This window comes from Hoplias malabaricus, chromosome Y (genome assembly GCF_029633855.1).
Source record: "Hoplias malabaricus isolate fHopMal1 chromosome Y, fHopMal1.hap1, whole genome shotgun sequence".
NCBI lineage: Eukaryota > Metazoa > Chordata > Actinopteri > Characiformes > Erythrinidae > Hoplias > Hoplias malabaricus.
The window spans coordinates 80,842,620-80,860,587 of NC_089820.1; the positions used below are offsets into that span (position 1 = coordinate 80,842,620).

The 17,968-nt window shown below is 41.6% G+C and overlaps 4 non-coding genes across 4 annotated transcripts; 2 read left to right on the top strand and 2 right to left on the bottom strand.

Moving 5' to 3' along the window:
• Positions 1 to 2,025: 2,025 nt before the first annotated feature.
• On the bottom strand, positions 2,026 to 2,098 carry trnar-ccg (transfer RNA arginine (anticodon CCG)). Its single transcript has one exon. It is a non-coding gene; the product is annotated as a tRNA-Arg (tRNA).
• Positions 2,099 to 5,347: 3,249 nt separating this feature from the next.
• Positions 5,348 to 5,420, top strand: trnar-ccg (transfer RNA arginine (anticodon CCG)). Its single transcript has one exon. It is a non-coding gene; the product is annotated as a tRNA-Arg (tRNA).
• A 1,465-nt stretch (positions 5,421 to 6,885) lies between these two features.
• On the bottom strand, positions 6,886 to 6,958 carry trnar-ccg (transfer RNA arginine (anticodon CCG)). The gene has a single exon. It is a non-coding gene; the product is annotated as a tRNA-Arg (tRNA).
• An 838-nt stretch (positions 6,959 to 7,796) lies between these two features.
• Positions 7,797 to 7,869, top strand: trnar-ccg (transfer RNA arginine (anticodon CCG)). Its single transcript has one exon. It is a non-coding gene; the product is annotated as a tRNA-Arg (tRNA).
• The last annotated feature ends 10,099 nt before the right edge of the window (positions 7,870 to 17,968 follow it).

Sequence of the window (17,968 nt, forward strand, 5' to 3'; positions counted from 1 at the left end):
GATCATACTATTCTGCTAGAAAGATTAAAAAACATGGTTGTAATCATGGCCCCATCATGGTTTAAGTCTTACCTCACAGATCACTACCAGTTTGTAAAAGTAAATAATGTTTCTTCTATTCATACAAAAATGAGATTTGGAGTTCCCCAAGGCTCCATCTTAGGACCTTTATTATTCATATTATACATGCCGCCACTGGGCAGAGTTATTAGCAGGCATGACATTAACATCCACAGTCACCCAGATGACACACAGTTATACATATCAGCCAAACCAGACGACAAATCAACACTAAAGAAAATGGAGGACTGTGTTAAAAAAGTGAAGCCTTAAATGCTGCAGCCAGGGTCCTCACTAAAACTAGAACATTTGATCATATCAGCCCAGTATTATCGGCCCTTCACTGGCTTCCAGTTAAATTCCGTATTAATTACAAAATTCTTTTACTCACGTATAAATCCCTACACGGTCTCGACCCTGAATACCTGCGAGACCTCATCACGCACTATGAACCACCAAGATTACTCAGATCTCAGGGCGCCAGCCTCTTACTCGTAACCAGAATTCATAAGACTTCAGCGGAAGGGAAAGCTTTCTCCTACAAAGCCCCTCAGCTCTGGAACAATCTTCCAGCTAGTGTTCGGGACGCAGACACAGTCACTATGTTTAAGTCTAGGCTCAAAACACACTTGTTCAGTTTAGCTTTTGGCAACTAACCTCTTTCTAGTTTAAGGTTGTCGTTTCAGGAACTCATGGACATGAGGAATCAGGGTAAACTCCTCCCAGTCTGTTACAGTCAGATCCATCACTACATTAATGAAAATATTCACATGCTCTTTTTCTTTGCAGCACTCAACCAAACTAACTGCTTCCCTTTACTGTTTTCTGAGAAAATGTTGGGCCACTGATGGAAGATTGTTTGCTGGATTCTCCTGCAGTCTACACCAGACCAGACCAACTGCTCACCTCCATCTACTGCTGCCAGCCTCTGACCACTCACCATGATCAACTACACTGAAGTAGAAATGGACTCAGATTAGCAACACTGACTGATTCTTCCAAACTGGTGCACTATTATTATTATTATTATTATTATTATCACACAGCTCCACATAGTCACACAGCTCCAGGGGCCTGGAGGTTGTGGGTTCGATTCTTGCTCCGGGTGACTGTCTGTGAGGAGTTGGTGTGTTCTCCCTGTGTCTGCGTGGGTTTCCTGTGGGTGCTCTGCTTTCCCCCCACAGTCCAAAAGACACACGTTGGTAGGTGGATTGGTGACTCAAAAGCATCCATAGGTGTGAATGTGTGTGTGTCTGTGTGGTCCTGTGCGCCCCCTCCAGGGTGTATTCCCACCTTGCGCCCAATGATTCCAGGTAGGCTCTGGACACACTGCGACCCTGAACTGCATAAGGGTTACAGATAATGAATGAATGAATGTAACATAATGACACTTAATTTAAAATTCAATTTATAGTTTGATCAGAGGAGGATGGATCCCCTTTGTGAGTCTTGGTTCCTCCCGAGGTTTCTTCCTCCAGCCTCGAGGGAGTTTTTCCTTGCCACAGTTGCCTTCTGCTTGCTCTCATTGGGCTTTGAATTAAATGTTCTGTTCTGATACTAACTATGTGAAGCTACTTTGTGACAACGTCAGTTGTAAAAGGCGCTATATAAATACATTTGATTTGATTTTGATTTGATTTAATTGTGGCAAATGTCAGTGTGAACAGAACAATTTCAATGGCACAATAAAACACTGGTACACTGAAGAAACAATGTTTTTTTACGATTGAGTTCAGATGACTTCAAATTTCCACATCAGTGTTGAACATAGCTTTCATGTTGTTTATTAGACAAAGAGCTCTCTGCATGTAAACAGTTGTATACAGTGCTCAGCTCAGGTGGGACTTATACTGAGGTGTATTTTCCACTGAATCAAACTTCTCTTTTTATTTTGCTGCCATCTGCCACAATTATAATGGAGTTGTTGATGGTTTAGATGTAGTTATCTCATGGAAGCTTAAAGATCAACCCAGATGGGACTTGAACCCACAATCCCCAGCTCCGGAGGCTGATGCCTTATCCATTAGGCCACTGGGTCACTGCAAATAGCTTTAATATTAATTGTTTTTTCAGAATATTTCTCATTTTGTTGAGGACTCTTTTACAGAGAAAATCAATCTGTGATGTTGTTAAAGTGTGGTTAAGTTGCTCTTATTAAAAGCATTTTTCAAATTCATAACATGATCACAAAAAGTTCTCAGAGTCTGTATGTTTATATGTTTGTCTACAGCAGACTAATTTAATTCCATCCGCTCACAATGACTGCTCAATGTTTAGGAATTTGAATATTATTAAACCACTTACAAGGGCGGCACGGACCGCAGCAGGTAGTGTCGCAGTCACACAGCTCCAGGGTGTATTCCTGCCTTGTTCCCAGTGATTCCAGGTAGGCTCTGGACCCACCACAACCCTGAACTGGATAAGCGGTTACAGATAATGAATGAATGAATAAACCACTTACAATGCCTTTACTCACTTTTTAAAGATTTGAAATGAAAGTTACCTCCTGTGGGTCCAGTCACAGACCCCAAGCAAAAGCAGCAGGAGGCCCATTGGCCTAATAGATAAGGCATCAGCCTCCGGAGCTGGGGATTGTGGGTTCGAGTCCCATCTGGGTCAATCTTTAAGCTTCCATGAGATAACAACATCTAAACCATCAACAACTCCATTATAATTGTGGCAGAAGTTTGGAGCGGCACGGTATCAGTGTCGCACAGCTCCAGGGATCTGGTCTAGGGTCCCACTCCAGGTGACTGTCTGTGAGGAGTTTATTGTATTCTCCCCGTGTTCATGTGGGTTTCCTCCCTCAGTCCAAAAACCACATGTTGGTGGGTGGATTGATGTCTCAAAAGTGTCCATAGGTGTGAGTGTGTGTCGCCCTGTGAAGGACTGGCGCCCCCTCCAGGGTGTGTTCCTGCCTTGCGCCCAGTGATTCTGGGTAGGCTCCGGACCCACTGTGACCCTGAACTGGATAAAGGCTTACAGACAATGAATGAATGAATGAATAAACAGGTTTGAGATTTTAATGGGGTTTTAAATGATGCTTCTTCATCCATTGGACATCTTTACTCTTTTGCTCATCAATGAATAAACAATGTTTTTTTATTTCACTTTAAATGACTTCATATTCTCACATCAGTGTTGAAACTGGCTTTCATGTTGTTTATTAGACAAAGAGCTCTCTGTATGTAAACAGTTGTATACAGTGCTCAGCTCCGGTGGGACTTATACTGAGTTGTATTTTCCACTGAATCAAACTTCCCTTTTTTGTTTTGCTGCCATCTGCCACAATTATAATGGGGCTGTTGATGGTTTAGATGTAGTTATCTCATAGAACCTTAAAGATCGACCCAGATGGGACTCAAACTCATAATCCCAGCTCGGGAGGCTCTGTAGTTACTTATCAGAGGTGATTCTAATTTTTTCTTTTTTAGAAGAGGCTTTACAACTGCAGTTTTTTGTGAGGAGCTCGGAAACACCCCCGACATGAGGAACACACCCTGGAGGGGGCTCCAGTCCCTCACAGGGCGACAAACACTGACACCTATGGACACTTTTGAGACATCAATCCAGCTACCATTGTGTTTTCTTGACGGTGGGAGGAAACCCACATGAACACAGAGATGGTGTGTTCTCCTTGTGTCCGCGTGGGTTTCCTCCGGGTGACTGTCTGTGAGGAGTTGATGTGTTTTCCCTGTGTCTGCGTTGGTTTCTTCCGGGTGACTGTCTGTGAGGAGTTGGTGTGTTCTCCCTGTGTCTGCGTGGGTTTTCTGCGGGTGACTGTCTGTGAGGAGTTGATGTGTTCTCCCTGTGTCTGCGTTGGTTTCCTCCGGGTGACTGTCTGTGAGCAGTTGGTGTGTTCTCCCTGTGTCTGTGTGGGTTTCCTGCGGGTGCTCTGCTTTCCCCCCACAGTCCAAAAACACACGTTGGTAGGTGGATTGGTGATTCAAAAGCATCCATAGGTGTGAATGTGTGTGTGTCTGTGTTGCCCTGTGAAGGACTGGCGCCCCCTCCAGGGTGTATTCCCACCTTGTGCCCAATGATTCCAGGTAGGCTCTGGACACACCGTGACCCTGAACTGCATAAGGGTTACAGATAATGAATGAATGAATGTAACATAATGACACTTAATTTAAAATTCAATTTATAGTTTGATCAGAGGAGGATGGATCCCCTTTGTGAGTCTTGGTTCCTCCCGAGGTTTCTTCCTCCAGCCTCGAGGGAGTTTTTCCTTGCCACAGTTGCCTTCGGCTTGCTCTCATTGGGCTTTGATTTAAATGTTCTGTTCTGATACTAACTATGTGAAGCTACTTTGTGACAACGTCAGTTGTAAAAGGCGCTATATAAATACATTTGATTTGATTTTGATTTGATTTAATTGTGGCAAATGTCAGTGTGAACAGAACAATTTCTATGGCACAATAAAACACTGGTACACTGAAGAAACAATGCTTTTTTACGATTGAGTTCAGATGACTTCAAATTTCCACATCAGTGTTGAACATAGCTTTCATATTGTTAATTAGACAAAGAGCTCTCTGCATGTAAACAGTTGTATACAGTGCTCAGCTCAGGTGGGACTTATACTGAGGTGTATTTTCCACTGAATCAAACTTCTCTTTTTATTTTGCTGCCATCTGCCACAATTATAATGGAGTTGTTGATGGTTTAGATGTAGTTATCTCATGTAGAGATAACTGTAATTGTAGAACCCACAATCCCCAGCTCCGGAGGCTGATGCCTTATCCATTAGGCCACTGGGTCACTGCAAATAGCTTTAATATTAATAGTTTTTTCAGAATATTTCTCATTTTGTTGAGGACTCTTTTACAGAGAACACATCTTTACAGAAAATCAATCTGTGATGTGGTTAAAGTGTGGTTAAGTTGCTCTTATTAAAAGCATTTTTCAAATTCATAACATGATCACAAAAAGTTCTCAGAGTCTGTATGTTTATATGTTTGTCTACAGCAGACTAATTTAATTCCATCCGCTCACAATGACTGCTCAATGTTTAGGAATTTGAATATTATTAAACCACTTACAAGGGCGGCACGGACCGCAGCAGGTAGTGTCGCAGTCACACAGCTCCAGGGTGTATTCCTGCCTTGTTCCCAGTGATTCCAGGTAGGCTCTGGACCCACCACAACCCTGAACTGGATAAGCGGTTACAGATAATGAATGAATGAATAAACCACTTACAATGCCTTTACTCACTTTTTAAAGATTTGAAATGAAAGTTACCTCCTGTGGGTCCAGTCACAGACCCCAAGCAGAAGCAGCAGGAGGCCCAGTGGCCTAATGGATAAGGCATCAGCCTCCGGAGCTGGGGATTGTGGGTTCGAGTCCCATCTGGGTTGATCTTTAAGTTTCCATGACATAACTACATCTAAACCATCAACAACTCCATTATAATTGTGGCAGAAGTTTGGAGCGGCACGGTATCAGTGTCACACAGCTCCAGGGATCTGGGCTAGGTTCCCACTCCAGGTGACTGTCTGTGAGGAGTTTGTTGTATTCTCCCCGTGTTCATGTGGGTTTCCTCCCTCAGTCCAAAAAACACATGTTGGTGGGTGGATTGATGTCTCAAAAGTATCCATAGGTGTGAGTGTGTGTTGCCCTTTGAAGGACTGGCTCCCCCTCCAGGGTGTGTTCCCAGTGATTCCGGGTAGGCTCTGGACCCACCGCGAAACTGCAGATATCTAAAGGGAACTAAATAAAATTGCTCTGTAGTTACTTATCAGAGGTGATTCTAATTTTTTCTTTTTTAGAAGAGGCTTTACAACTGCAGTTTTTAGTGAAGAGCTTGGAAAGACCCCCGACATGAGTGAGGTGTTTACCACATCACAGATTGATTTTCTGTAAAGAGGTGTTCTCTGTAAAACATTCATTCATTCATTCATTGTCTGTAAGCTGTGTGACAGTCATACCGTGCCGCTCCAAACTTCTGCCACAATTATAATGGAGTTGTTGATGGTTTAGACGTTGTTATCTCATGGAAGCTTAAAGAGCGACCCAGATGGGACTCAAACCCACAATCCCCAGCTCCGGAGGCTAATGCCTTATTCATTAGGCCACTGGGTCACCACACCATGCAAAGAATGTATTAATGAATTAATTAATATTAATCTAATAATGTCATTCTGTAATTATTTGTCATTGTGCAACATACGATACAACAACTTCCACATTTAACCCATCCATTGCTTTGAAAACACACACACACACATTTAGAACAGAGATTTAGAGAGAGAGCAGCAGGCAGCAGAACTCGTGAAGCTGTTGGAGGTTAGTTTCCTCGCTCAAGGTCATGATAATCTTCTCTGAGCAAATTAATTATGTGTTAAAAAACAGAATGAAATTTTAAGTTAGTGGTCAATGTCCCAGTTCGTCAATTATGAAGAATAAAGCAGCTGTGGTCAAGTGACCTAACGGATAAAGTAACAGCCTGTGGAATTGAGTTCAAGTCCCTCCAGGTTGCTCTTAGATCTGAATCATAAACAACTCCATAGTAAATGTGGCAAATGTCAGTGTGAACAGAACAATTTCAATGGCACAAAAAAAACACTGGTACACTGAAGAAACAGTGCTTTTTTATTTGAGTTCAGATGACTCCAACTTCCCACATCAGTGTTGAAACTGGCTTTCATGTTGTTTATTAGACAAAGACCTCTCTGTATGTAAACAGTTGTATACAGTGCTCAGCTCAGGTGGGACTTATACTGAGTTGTATTTTCAACTCAATCAAAGTCCTTTTTTTTTGCTGCCGTCTGCCATTTTGGAGTTGTTGGTTTAGATGTAGTTATCTCATGGAAGCTTAAAGATCGACCCAGATGGGACTCGAACCCACAATCTCCAGCTCCGGAGGCTGATGCCTTATCCATTAGGCCACTGGGTCTCACGCTGAGGGTGTTTGGGGTCTGTGACAGGACCCACAGGGAGTAACGTTCATTTCAAATCTTTAAAAAGGGAGTAAAGGCATTGGAAGTGGTTTAATAAAATAAAATGGTCTACTGTATCTCTGATATCTTTTTATTACAATTTTATGAATTTGGAAAACAACCTTTTTAAGAACATTTTAACCACATTTGTTATTGATATAAGGGTTGTGTGCTTCTCAAAACAGTGAACTGAACCCCCTTCTTCCGTATTGAGGTCACAGGTCAAGGTTCAAATGCAGTTGGAAACCCCAGGCTGAAAACTAGGATCCAGTGATGCTGTTATCATAGTCCAGTGTGTTGAAGTTATACTCTCCCTTGTGGCAATGTGTGACACACTGCAAATAAGCAAATGTAGTATGGCGTCTTGAAATGAAACATTTCAAAGTTCATTTTATTTAGTTCCCTTTAGATATCTGCAGTTTCTTTACTGTTTTGTAATGTAAATCAAACTTGTCAATTCTAGTAAATGCTGCCATAGTCCAGACACGTTTATTTCTTTTACTGAAGCCTAAAGGGCAACCCAGATGGGACTCAAACCCACAATCATCCAGCGCGGGAGGCTGGCGCCTTATCCATTAGGCCACTGGGGTATAGCACAAAGTCATCACCAAGATCGTTGCTGCTGGTGTCACAACCACTGTGTGAAACCAGTACAAATGACCCAGGTGGAACTTGAACCCACAATACCCAGCTCTGGAGGCTGATGCTGATGTCATGCTACTGCTATGATATTGTGAAAAAACTGATAGTGACAAGACTGGGAAAAAATTGTATCACGTTGTAGCAACTTTTAATGACCCAGTGGCCTAATGGATAAGGCATCAGCCTCCGGAGCTGGGGATTGTGGGTTCAAGTCCCATCTGGGTCGACCTTTAAGCTTCTATGAGAAAACTACATCTAAACCATCAACAGCTCCATTATAATTGTGGCAGGTGGTAGCAAAACAAAAAAGGGAAGTTTGATTCAGTGGAAAATACGACTCAGTATAAGTCCCACCTGAGCTGAGCACTGTATACAACTGTTTACATGTAGAGAGCTCTTTGTCTAATAAACAACATGAAAGCTAGTTTCAACAGTGATGTGGGAATTTGAAGTCATCTAAAATTAATACATACTTTGCATGTCGTAGTGACCCAGTGGCCTAATGGATAATGCATCAGCCTCGGGATTGTGGGTTCGAGTTCCATCTGGGTCAATGTTAGAACTTTCTAAGCCTTTAAGCTAATACACAGTGGTTGTGACACTAGCCCAGACCCTTGACAGAGAGTTTTAAATGATAACATATTTATTCCTTATGAAAAATAAATAAATAAAATAAAATAAAAAAAGAAACAACAGTTATTCTAGTCAAAAATTACTGCCCCGAATACCAGCAAATGGGATAGAACTTTATTATTATAACAGATCTACAGAACATACATTTTATAATTCTATCCAACCACTAGAGGGCAGTACAACCATAAAACTCCAATAATATTCCGCTTGAGTCAAAACAAACCCAGACTCCTGATACAGAGCTGGATTCCATTAAACCCTTTCAAACTGTTTTACTGTATGATAACTGTGTGTTTTCTTAACTCACATGAATTTTACTGTAACTAGACCTTACATTGAAAAACAATTTGTTTGAATTACATCATTTAAATGTCTAGAATGTAAGAATACATTCAGTACCTCAAAATGTCCGCCAACGAGGGAACACAAAAACAGAACAGATTTAACGTATTATGATTTTGCTTAAGACTCAAAATCTTTAGTTCTTCTCATATTGCTACAGAATTAACTTTAGGTTCATGTTCAAAAACTGAGGAAGCAAGCGAAAATGAGGAGCCAGGCCTAGATTCTATCCTTATTTTCACATAATTTCGAGATATATATATATATATTTTTATTCAAATCAACCATGAACCCCTTCAGACATTATACATTAGGTCTACTGACGTAGTTCACAGCTTACTGTGTGAAGCAGGCAGTGAAGAGTAGAATTTAGAAATCCTGCCAAGAGAAAAATGCCATCTGTATCTGTGCTTCAGAGGATTTTTCCATATTAAAATTCCCCCATTTCCTATCATTGATATGGAGAGTGCTATGTAGGAGAGCTACCACAGGTCACATTATATAGGTTCACTCTGAACTGCAGCTATAAAGCAGCATCATTAGCAATGTATTACAACTAAAGTTGTATAAGTGAACTAAATTAAACTAAAATATTAAAACCTTACGGGTGGCACGGTGGCGCAGCAGGTGGTGTCTCAATAACACAGCTCCAGGGGCCTGGAGGTTGTGAGTTCGGGTCCCACTCTGGGTGACTGTCTGTGAGGAGCTGGTGTGTTCTCCTTGTGTCCACGCGGGTTTCCTCTGGGTGACTGTCTGTGAGGAGTTTGTGTGTTCTCCCTGTGTCCACATGGGTTTCCTCCCACAGTCCAAAAACACTTGGTAGGTGGATTGGTGACTCAGAAAGTGTCCGTAGGTGTTAATGTGTGTGTTGCCCTGTGAAGGACTGGCGCCCCCTCCAGGGTGTATTCCTGCCTTGCACCCAGTGATTCCAGGTAGGCTCTGGACCCACCGCGACCCTGAACTGGATAAGAGTTACAGATAATGGATGGATGGATGGATTTAAACTTTATTGAATATTCTGAATAGTTGGAGTAGTTGTGTACTAGTTTTCAGACGATCTGTGTTAGATCTGTTCAATAAAATGCTATGCAGCAAATATACTCTATTTTGACTGTATTTTTCACTTTTGTCTGGCATGTGTGTGGGTAAATGTACAATATGATTTACCCTTTACACCCCAGTCCTTATAGTCCATGTATGGAAACAGGATGCAGAAACATCCTGATTTAAATTCACTGTTTTAATGATGCAAAATATGTCTATTTCTACTGCAGAAGACAACACAAATGTAACACAATATGAGATCTGAGGGGTAAAATATATGCAAGAAAAAATGCAGGATGTGGGCCCTTTAAGCAAGTTAAGAAAGTCCAAGTACCCACCACACACACACACATACTCACAAAGCTGAATAATAGGTTCACCCCATTCCATTCAAGAGGAATGTTCATGCACTTATATATTATTTACTTATCCATTCACCTGTTGGTGGGTGGTAGTGGGAGCCCTGAATCACTTGGCCCAGCAATACTGATGCTTGAGTGATCATACTGAGGATGGAGAGGTGCTGAAGCATGCATATGGACGGTATGTGTGAGTGTGTGTCTATGTGTTAAGCAGTGAACAATGAAACTATTGGAAGTGATTCATCATCAGTAGGAGTGTGAAAACCAGTTGCTACCATGCTCAGAATTAAATTATGTATAAAGCCAGTCTTCTGGGAAAACCCTATTTAAGTATTCTTAAAGAGCTCATATCCCTGAAAAAAATATGCTACCCTCTTCCTGTATGTTAAAGAATAGCAATGAAGTTGTATATGCCATATACTTACTATACAATCAAATATAATAGGTTCGAGCTGCAAAAACACAGTTAAAATCAGGGTTTAAGGGGTGTTTCATCTTAGATTGCTCTTTGAAAGACTCACAATATATAGCAGCCAATCACAAGAGGATAATTAAAACCCCATCCAGTGAACTTCAAGTTGCTTGTGTGTCAGGAGTGGGCAGTCTTATCCGCACAGGGCTGGTGCGGCTGCTGGATTTTAGTCCTTTCAGGTCAAAGCACACCACTCCTTTAATTAGTGGGTCTCAGTAAAACAACTGATCATGTGACCTCCTGGTTGGTTGGAACAAATAACAGCAGCCCTTTTCACACTGGCCCTTCGCGGATACGATTGCCCTTCATTGTTATATGTGTTTTGTTTGATCCCAAAGAGTGAAATAAGCAGTCAATGCTTAAAGAGATGTAAGGTTGGTAAACATGATTATTTATAACTTAGAATATAATAATAAAATATATTGCAGGACATTTGTAAAGTTTCCTCATTGTTTCAATGTTACATCCTGTAGATTTGCAGTGCTTTACGGTGTGATCATCATATTGCAATAAGGGGAACCTTGGATTCAGGTCCACCACAATAACAATGCTCAGAAATAAACACACTGCAAATTTCCCCTCTTCTAAATTACTGCAAGTTTGTATTTACAAATATTTTAAGTCATTTTTGAGAACAACAATGAACAGTGTTTTTGCATAGACAGAAAAAATATTACATCTTAATACACAATAATAAATGCCATATGTTCCTTGCAGTTTTGCCTCCAGTTTGGAGGGTGTCAAGTTCCAGCTACAGAGGAAAATAGCCAAAACACCATGCTGTTCATTACCATTAACATTCAGGGATCCACGGTTATCCTCAGTGTTTGAAGGCCACTACATAATTTATTGAAGTCTTTAAAGAGGAAAGTAGGAAACATAATAAATGAAGAAGAATAAAAGACGAACACAATACATCACCCAACACTGTGACTCATGAGTCTGTTATTATGTCTGTCATAATGAAGTCAGCAAAACAGGAAATGTTTAACCACGAACAGCTTTGCATTGGCCTAAATCAACAAGACCACAACCAGAATGAGAGTTTAATCTCATACAGATTTCATGGCCCTTATTCTTCACTGCTGCGTATGGTCAGTGCACGCAACAATCAAAAACCCAAGAAACCAAGCATGAAGATTTGACAACATGCAAAAATGGCACTGCAGGTGCGGTCATTGCCACATAGCAGCAGGGTCTCAGGGTTCTGATTTCGATTCTTGCATTGGGTTATTGTCATTAGAGTCTTGTGCGTTCTACTGGTGTCGGTGCATGCTTCCTCCCACAATCTCATGATGGTAGGTGTATTGGAACTGTACTGAAACTGTGCAAATGTGTGATGGCTAGTAATAGAATGCTGGCATGTCGAGGGTGTGTTAATGACTCTGAGTAGGCTCTGGACTCACCACAATACAGTTCATACAGGAAACAGATGGTGAATGATAAAGTTGTCCTAGTTTTAATACTATAAATCTTTGTCAACAGGGGTCCCTCTTGCACTCACTTCTTGGCCTAAGACTCCACCATGAACATGGCTGTTTGCACACAACCCATGCCATATGAAAGTTTAATGTATCAGATATTGTTGGTAATTCTATTTATTGTTGGTAACTGATTTTTAAGGGACTTAGATCTGACAGTGGCCATGTGCAAAATTTCCCAGTTGTTCTAAAGGGCAATGAAGTATCCTTTAATCATGGTGATGAAAATCATAACGGAGAGTATTACAGACATAGATCTTGTGTTGTAGATGGCTGAATGTGCCACTTCCCCCTCTGCAGATGTCAGACTTTTAAAGAGACTCCTTCATTCAGCAAATGCCAATGGACTCCTATTGATGCAATAGGAAGCTAACATCATAATCACTGCATTAATTATTACAAATAGACTTTAATCAAGGGCGGCACGGTGGCGCAGCAGGTAGTGTCGCAGTCACACAGCTCCAGGGGCCTGAAGGTTGTGGGTTCGATTCCCGCTCCGGGTGACTGTCTGTGAGGAGTTGGTGTGTTCTCCCCGTGTCCGCGTGGGTTTCCTCCGGGTGCTCCGGTTTCCTCCCACAGTCCAAAAACACACGTTGCAGGTGGATTGGTGACTCGAAAGTGTCCGTAGGTTTGAGTGTGTGAGTGAATGTGTCTGTGTTGCCTTGTGAAGGACTGGCGTCCCCTCCAGGGTGTATTCCCGCCTTGCGCCCGATGATTCCAGGTAGGCTCTGGACCCCCCGCGACCCTAAATTGGATAAGCGGTTACAGATGATGGATGGATGGATGGACTTTAATCAGGGTCGAACAGGTTGGTCTGAGACTAACACATTAAAGAGGAGAGCCGAAAAGGGCAGCAGCTGTTTTTAGACCATGGGAGGCTGCTGCTTTAGTGTCCTGGCTGTAGTTTAATGCGTAGCAACAACTTGCAAACTTGAATCTAAACTTGAAAACGAAATTTCTGAATTGGACGAGAATCACGGAAACCTATTTTGCACTTTTATTTAGATTCCTCAACTGTGGGGTGGCAATATGCTACTTCCAATGAATATTTCAGTGAATTAACAAGCACTTTGAGCATCAACAACTCATTATATTCATTCACTCATTCTCAGAGTGACTAAATATGAAAGAAGAATTTTCAAAAATGAAAAAAATATATATATAAATATGTGTGTGTGTGTGTGTAAATATTGCATATTAAAGTTACCATTAGTCCTGCCAAATTCTCACACACACACACATACACACACACACACACACGTTCGTTCTTAAAGGACTTAAGCCTTAATAACGTCATGGAGAAGACCTAGAAATTGCATTTAATTCCGTGTACGCCTCTTCACTCTGTGTCCTAAGTTAACACGCCTCCATTTTCCCATATTGACTTTGTTTAGATCTGGTATTTGACGTGTTAACGTGTTAATACTTTTTACATATTTATGGTAATGGAATTGTATGTTTAAAGGACACAGCACAGAGCTTGTTTCACATGAACTAGTTCAATTCCACCAGCAGTACATTTAGTTTAATAAAGGATTCATAAGATAAATTAGGTACTGGATAAGAAAATAGACCTGTTTTCCCTGAGTATAGCTTTGCTCATAGACAAACAATTCACTCTGCTTATTTGTATGGGTTGTTGTTATATTTGTTATTATTATTTATTGCTTACAATACTTTTCCAGATTCCTATAGTACGGTACTGTACAATCAATAGAACCATTTCAAATGTACACACGTTCTGCAGTGGACTGCAGTAAGAGCCTGTTTCCCTCTGCTTAGTAAAGTGCTGAAGGGGTGAAGTGTTCAGAGGAAACAGACAGTGGGTCAGCCAGGGCAGAGGAGGAATTTTAAAAAGGGAAGGTAGGCTTAAGTGGCTCACAGACTGTCTACACGCTTGCACCAGGAGCAGTGCCAACACATTTCCTCATGTCTCCATGAGGAAAAAATGAAGGCATACAGTGACATAATGCTCAGAGTTTGGAAGAGAGCTACATCAGTCCACTCCCTTCATTTTGTGACTCACGCCCAGAGAACAGTGAAAAACTACAACTGCTTACACAGCTCAGTGTATATAGCTCGTAAAACAAAGAGCTTTATAACAGTTGTACGGTTGTTAAACAACTCTGGACGCCTTTTAAATATGGGATTGTGTGACAGCGCTTTTATCCCAGATTAAACACGAATCACAGCACACTTGAACCATGTTTAACTTTTGCCAGGCCTTAAAGTTGAACTGAAAATGACTGAGCATGCCTGTACTCACGTAATTGCCTCCATGTAGAGTAGCTTCTGCACTCAATGTGTTCCTTAGTACTGTACATCCAAGTCAAGATTCATTTAGCAAGCAAGTATATTTAGAAATATGGTGGCACGGTGGCGCAGCAGGTAGTGTCGCAGTCACACAGCTCCAGGGACCTGGAGGTTGTGGGTTCGATTCCTGCTCCGAGTGACTGTCTGTGAGTTCTCCCTGTGTCTGCGTGGGTTTCCTCCGGGTGACCGTCTGTGAGGAGTGTGGTGAGTTCTCCCTGTGTCTGCATGGGTTTCCTCTGGGTGACCGTCTGTGAGGAGTGTGGTAAGTTCTCCCTGTGTCTGCATGGGTTTCCTCCAGGTGACCGTCTGTGAGGAGTGTGGTGTGTTCTCCCCGTGTCTGCGTGGGTTTCCTCCGGCTGCTCCGGTTTCCTCCCACAGTCCAAAAACACACGCTGGTAGGTTGATGGGCGACTCAAAAGTGACTGTAGGTGTGAGTGTGAAGGGTGTAGTCTTGGGTGCCCCCTCCAGGGTGTAGTCCTGCCTTGAGTCCGGTGATTCCAGGTGGGCTCTGGACCCACTGTGACCCTGAATTGGATGGGCGGTTACAGATAATGGATGGATGGATATTTAGAAATACATAATAGCTGGTGGACATTAGGACCTACAGCATTTGTTAGACACTTCTGTCCAAAGTGACTTACATTATACTTGTATCAGTATAATGTTTTGTTCCTGCCCAAACTGGTAACTGAACCATTACTCACCACATGGTGATATCCATTGGACTTCCCAGTATGTTATTGTAATAAGTTTATGATATGAGACTTGATATGATTTCTGATTGTAAATATATACGATGTATTTGAGAAGGGGATTAGCAAACTGCGCTCAATGCTAGCCCTTCAGGACAGGAACTGATGACTGCTAATGAAGATGCTAATGATGTCCCCTTCAGTGAAGGCTAGCAGTTCAGCTCAGATTAAGTGTTTTTTTCTGCTGAGTTCTGTCAGCAGCTAACGCTACATGTTCTTAGCATTCTTCCATTAATTAACAACATGAACACATGTATTGGCTTCCCGTGTTTTACTCATCCATTCTCACATTTTGGAAAGTGAATATAATGAGGGACCACAGAAAAGGAACTCGAACAGCTTTAGGCACAGAGTACGCTAAATTAGGCCAAGTGGATGTCAACAACAGTGCTAGGCAGTGAGTGTGCTACGCTGCCCACACTATGGCTGAACAAACAGAGACACATTTACGTCAATCTCTCCTCATACTGCATATTTCTGTGGGCATTCCAGCAGTGTGTCAAAGTCCAGGTCCAAAAATTAGCACCAAACATCGGTAGTTGGGAGACATTTTATCTAAAAACCCTGCAAAATGACCTCATGATTCAAGCAGCCAATACAGATTTTTCAGGAAAACTGGAATTGTTTTACAAGAAGGGCAGATCAACATAAGGTCAGAATGATAGAATCCTTTTATAGCATTTTTCTTGAGCATGTGTTAGCCTAATTCTCTAAAAAATAGAAATACATATTTAAAAGCCAAGGCCCAAAGAAGCCTGAATGTCGGAAGATATTACTTGAACAATTTACAACATGCAGTGACCCATATCTGATGTATATTTATTGATTACACAGCATGGATAGTTCCTATTAAAGCAGTGACTCAGAAGGATTTCTGCCATAGTGAGCTGAGCGAGGTGTTTCCGCTTGACACCCACCTACTACTGACCTTCCTGCCCACCACCCATAACAACACATTATCTCTCCACTCATATGCTCCATCTCTGTTTCTATCCAATCCCATTGACCTATCAAATCTCCATACGACTACATTCAAAGTCAAGGGTATTCATGGGAAGTTGGGCCGCTATGTCACATATAGGTTTCATTGTCAAGTATAATCCTGGTCTTAAAATCCATTTTCCATTAAGAATTCCTTTATCATTAACCAAACTTACTGAGTAATGTGAAGTTTTGATTGGATTCGTAAATTTAATGGCAGGATTATTCAGAACCCCCAGATAAATGATATTGTAAACAATACTGAAAATAAAGTACTGTGAAAAGGTCTGAGATCACACCTCACTTCTTTAATTTCCAATGTTCCAATTTCCAAGCAATGGTATGGGTTTGTTGGTCTACCAGGTGTTGCATGGTTGTTAGCAGTCCCATTTATCTTAGTTGCCCTTATGACAGGAAATAAATTAATGGAGATCTCTGACTTTTGACAGTATTATACAATGCAATATAAAGTGTTGGCTGCATGGTGGCGCAGCAGGTAGTGTCGCAATCACAGAGCTCCAGAGGCCTGGAGGTTGCGGGTGCGATTCAGGTGACTGTCTGTGAGGAGTGTGGTGTTTTCTCCCTGTGTCTGCGTGGGTTTCCTCCAGGTGACTGTCTGTGAGGAGTGTGGTGTGTTCACCCTGTGTCCGCGTGGGTTTCCTCCGGGTGACTCCAGGTTGTGTTCCCGCCTTGTGCCCAATGATTCCAGGTAGGCTCCGGACCCACCGCGACCCTGAACTGGATAAGGGTTACAGATAATGAATGAATAAATGAATGAATATACAGTGTTTTAATGAAAAAACATTTTACCTCCACATTACAACTTCATAAACCCCAATACAGGGTGAGTAACACTGAAGAAGTTAGCTCTATCTCAGTTTTTGCAGAACCTGACTATGCGTAGGCTGGTTTTGCACTTGTAAGTTACTATAACAGTGCACAAAAACATATTTAGTAGCAAGAGAGGCGAAGAATGCACATTTCTGACCCTGCATTTCTAAGGTATTTTAAAGCTGTGGTCTAATGTTTTTTATTCCACTGCCTACGTCTGTACTAAAAGTGGCTAAAACCTTGAGTAGATAGAGTGAGAAACCAAATCTACTTCATCAATCTTCCTCAGGAGATCTGTGTCCACATCCTCACCCCCCCCCCCCTCACTCCCCCACCCCATTTATGCGCAGATTAACAATCATACTTCAGTTTTCAATGCCTTTTTCTAGACCCTATTTATCCCTTAAGATTAAATAGACTGTATTATTTTACTGTGACTTTAAGAGTGGGAGTGGTATATAAAAATGACCTCTGTTCTGATGAGCAGCCCTGTTTTTTTTGCCACATTTAAAAAGCTGAATGGTCTGAAACACTCCTCTTCAGCATGAATACACAGAGCTTAATTGAGATACACGGGCAGATGACATGGGGACATCACAGAAACACTGAAACCAAAGCATGCTGTTTTTGCAAATGAGTTGCATATAAGGACTAAATGTACGGAGCATTGAATAACATTGTCTTTTATTCATCGTACCCCATGTAGACCTTGTCCAAAAGGGCCCTATTTTATGAGCAAATTCAAGAAACAGCTTGTATAATCTCCATAAAATAATGACAAATAGAGTGGGGCTCACCATGTGCTGTAGCAAGTGTCAGCCATAGGGCTAAATATCAGACTGCCCCACCTTTATGGCACATGACTTCACTAATGTTCTCAAGGCTGAATGCCATCAAACCCTCACTGAAGTTAGCCTACTGCAGCAAAGGCTGGGCAAACAATTCATTAAAGCACGAAAAATAAGCAGGTGTTTAAATACTTGATGTGGCAAAACTGTCCTCAGAGAAGTTAATATGTCAGAAAAAATATTATGAGAAGTTAATATCACCTCAGATTTTATTATAAGGGTTGGTGGGAACACATTTAGAAAGTTATTTCAGTCTTTAACCTAAA